A 4,531-nucleotide genomic window follows, 5' to 3' on the forward strand; every position below is an offset into this window, starting at 1 on the left:
CAGTTTTGTCACTAATTTAAAAATGGGATTGGGGCAGCATGATATAAATATAAACTCTGAAAATCCAACGTCTTTGCTGTTTCCTACATATGCTATTGCCTTGTAAATGAGAATGATCCCCGCCCCGATAAAGTAGCATATATTGATTACAAGTTTTATAGAGTTAAATGTAACTCATCTACCACCCAGAAAAACAAACTCGTGTGGTTATTCTTCCAGCCTTTCTCTCCTGAATGTGGTGTGTGTTTTTTAAAGCTCTGTGTATCATAGGATTTGGAAAAAATGGTGAGGTGTTCCACATACTTTTTTGGACTGGCCATGTGGTATGTGGGAGCTAGTTCCCTGACCAGGGATTGAACCTACACCCCCTACGTTGGAAGCACAGAGTCTTACTAACCTCTGGACCAGCAGGGAAGTTCTTGGTCAGGTGTAAACCACTTCACTGTTAGTAATACTGAGTCCCATTATAAAAACATACATACTTAAAAATATTTTAACCAGTTCCAGTATGGGGGGGCTTTATCATAGTCTAAACAATGCTGCAGTGAAACTTAGGACAAAACTGAGGCTGTGTTGGGGGTTGGGAAGGGAGAAGGCCTGCACACTTAGGGTGGATGGCTGACAACCACACTGCTCAGCAACATGCAGCAGTCCCCTCCCTTACGAGTGGTGGAGCTAACCTACCTGTTGCCACCCATGAGGTAAAGGAAATTTACAAGATCACAGGAAGTTGATCAGAGTGTAAAGCGTACACTCAGGACAGCCATTCTACCCTAAGTGACATGTGTTCATCTGTGTAGTGGTAACTTTCACACTAAATTTGCTTATTAGTGTTTCATGAATGGAATATTCATTCTCATTTGTAGTGTTTGAATGTCAGTTTTTGAATGAAGTGTTCTTAATCTTCCTTGTGGCTCAGATGGTAAAGAATCTGCCTGCAATGCAGGGGACCCAGGTTCAATCCCATGGTCAGGAAGATTATTCTGTATAATATCCACTCTAGTATTCTTGTCTGGAGAATCCCATGGATAGTGGAGCCTGGTGGGCTACAGTCCATGGGGTCCCAGAGTTGAACATGACTGAGCGACTAACACTTTCTCTTTCTTTCATAAGGATCTTAACCATTTGCCAGGTAGTTAGACATTTTATCCCTTTGTTATATCTTAAATTTTGCCGTCTGGAACCTTACATTTCTATGTAATTGATGGGTTTTCATGGTTTTTCTTACGTTCTCTTAATGCATGGTAACATACATTCAGTGGGTATACATTTACCCATTGAGAGGTGAACACAATGCTCTGTGTACAATCAGGAAGCTCATAAAAACAAAAGATTTTTTTTTTAAGTATGAATAGAAAAGCTTTTTTTTTCTTCTATCTATCCCCAAATAGCACCTGGTGATAATGGAGAAAGTACCTACCCTGTGTAAATGGTCAGGAATTTTCTATAGTGTCACTTTTCTGTAAATACAAAGCAGAATGAAAAAAAAAAAAAAAAAATGGCTCAACTTGCTACAGTTTGCAGCCCTCAGAACCGCATTTTTGGCTGTGGGGAGAACACATTGTCACGTTGACTATTGAGTACTTATTAATATCATACCTAGGAATCACCTAGAATCCCTAGGACCTAGATCAGTTTGGATAAATGTTCTATTTAACAAAGGAGTAGATTTTATAATTTTCCTTTAGATTGTCACTTTGGGACTGTTTCTGAAAACATCTCGTTTTTCTAGTAGTTGAACTTTGAATGTTGAGTCTGGTTCATCTTGAACGCTGGTAAAGCCACAATTAACTTGCTTTCTTGGGTAATGTCCCCAAAACTGACTTGATTTCCATTGTCCTTGATTCCTTATCAAAAAGAAATGTAATATATCCCTCTATGACATAGCTTGTGGACAGTTACTTTCTGAAAGTAAAAATAAATTTCACATTCAGTTAATGTGATCAACGACCACTCACTTTTATCAGTAGCTTTTGAGAAAGTTTTTTCGAGTTAACCACTTGTCAATTTACATGCAGACTTCTGTTTTGCTTGTTTGCTGTGGAGGAATATCTTACTTTATGTAATCATAGCACAAAACAGTCACGTCATAGTTTTATGGGGAACACTGAGTCTTAATGTTTGGAGAGATTCGTTTTCTGCTAGTGGGCAGGATGATGAGGAAGTTTCCCTATGCAATTGCTATGTGTAATGGCTTTGTTGTGGTCTAATTTTTACTAGCCCTGGATGCTTCCTAAAAAACAACTAGTGGTAAAGAACCTGCCTGCCAATGCAGGAGACGTAAGAGACTCAGGTTCGATCCCTGGGTCAGGAAGATCCCCTGGAGGAGGAAATGGCAACCCACTTCAGTATTCTTGCCTGGAGAATCCCATGGACAGAGGAACCTGGTGGGCTACAGTCCATGGGATCTAAGAGTTGGACACAACTGAAGCAACTGAGCGCAATTATTTTTGAGTCTGCATGTGGTCTTTGAAGAATATAAGCATGTGTAGTATAACTGAAAACTTGAGGATAAATTTAGCTTTCCTGGTCACTGGTGGTTTTACTTTCCCAGAATTGTAGTATAACATGGGTCCCTTAATTTTTCTGCTGAAGAACTAGTGGCAGTATAGTGGAAAGAGCACATTTTGGGGGTAGGAAAAGATTTGGTTTTTCTAATTCAAGAATCCAAACTGCTGTTCCCACCCCCACTGGCTCCAGCACTGTGGTTTTTAGGCACATAGGGTAACTTTTCTGAATCTCCATTTCCTCATCCAAATCTAGAGAACGTAAACTGAGTCTGTCTCTAATGTGGATTCCTCTGAGGCAGGGTCTTTCAGCCTCAGCTCTATTGATATTTTAATCTGGGTAATTTTTAAAAAATTTAACACTCAACTTGTTTTTATGTAAAAATGGGATATTTTGTTCGTCGTGGACTTTTTAACTTGAATTTTTAAAGTATAGTTGATTTACAATATTAGTTTCAGGTGTTCAACATAGTGATTCAAAATGTTTATAGATTATACTCCATTAACCCTGGGGCTTTCAAGGTGATGCAGTGGTGAAGAATCCGCCTGCCAATGTAGGAGACGTGGATTCGATCTCAGGGTGGGGAAGATCCCCTGGAGAAGGAAATGGCAACCCACTCCAGTATTCTTGCCTGAAAAACCCTATGGACAGAGGAGCCTGGCCGGCTACAGTCCATGGGGTTGCAAAGAGTCGGACAGGACTGAACACACACGCACCTTATACTCCATTTAAGCTTGCAACATTCTGGCTATATTCCCTATGCCGTACGATGTATTCTGCTTGCTTATTATACACAGTAGTGTGTATGAGCTGGGTAGTTTGTTGTGGGGGCCACCCTGAACGCTGAAGCATGTCTAACAGCATCCCTGCCCTCTACCCACTGGAAGCCCTTGTTGAGACAACCACAAATGACCCCGTCCCTTGAGGACTTCTGCTCTAGGGAAAGTGGCTTTGGACTTCAAAATCCTACACAAAGAGAAGGAAGTATACTGGCGCTTACTGAATGCATTCTAGTCAGCCGTCTCTGTGCTCTTTCTCAGGGGTCATGATAATTCTCTCATGTCTTTTATTGGTGGGAAAACAAGGTGAAAGATCATCTGACCAAGTTAAAAGGTTAATCAGAACTTCTGACAGACTCCAAAGCCCATGTTCTTCTGTATGTGGTAGTAGAGTGGCCATGGTATGCACTTACCCAGGCCAAGAAGCTGATCAGCACTGTCAAAACACACTTTAATCCTCACTGAAGACTCTAAATGTGAGTCCTCCAAATCTTTTCTCTGAAATTACCCATAAAGGTCAATCATGTTAGGATTTGCTGTGTTTTCACCAGACTGTATCAAGTTTTCCAACCCTGTACTTATATGAAACACTACAGCTTTTCTTTACCAAATAAATATTCTTAATCTGGCATTTTCAAACCTGATCAAGTTGAGAATCTTTCCTAGAGAAAAAAAAAAAAAGGTAAAATATCAGTGCATCAGAAGGAGGCGAGGAATAATTTATTGATGATTTTGTTTGACAATTGCAATTGTTTCTTTGAAGAACAGGAAAAAAGCTTGCATTTTCTTTGACTGTTGTATTAGAAATAGTGATTCACAACACTGGCTGTGTTTCAGAATTTCTCAGGGGCTTATAAAAATATAAACCCACCCTCAGAGATTCTGACTGAATTGGTCTGGATGGGAACGAGGCATCAAGAAAGTCTCCCAGATGATTGTAATGTATGAACTGAAGGACCACTGGACTGTGAGCCGTCCTATGTGATAACTGACATCTTAGCCCTAAGAACTAGAAGTTTCATTTTCTGATCATTGATGCTGTATTCGAAGGATAAACTGATGTGCTTATCCATTTACGTGTTTCTGTACTTAGCCTTTTCTCACTGGCTATAGATGTTTACCACCCCTCACCCCAACAACTTCTGTACTAACACATCCTCCATCCCAGACATTTCCTACAACTGTGGTTTTGTCTTTTATTATTAAAAATAAGTAAAGTGCAGAGAATCAGGAAACAACCCCCA

This window comes from Cervus canadensis, chromosome 9 (genome assembly GCF_019320065.1).
Source record: "Cervus canadensis isolate Bull #8, Minnesota chromosome 9, ASM1932006v1, whole genome shotgun sequence".
In the NCBI taxonomy this organism is placed as follows: domain Eukaryota; kingdom Metazoa; phylum Chordata; class Mammalia; order Artiodactyla; family Cervidae; genus Cervus; species Cervus canadensis.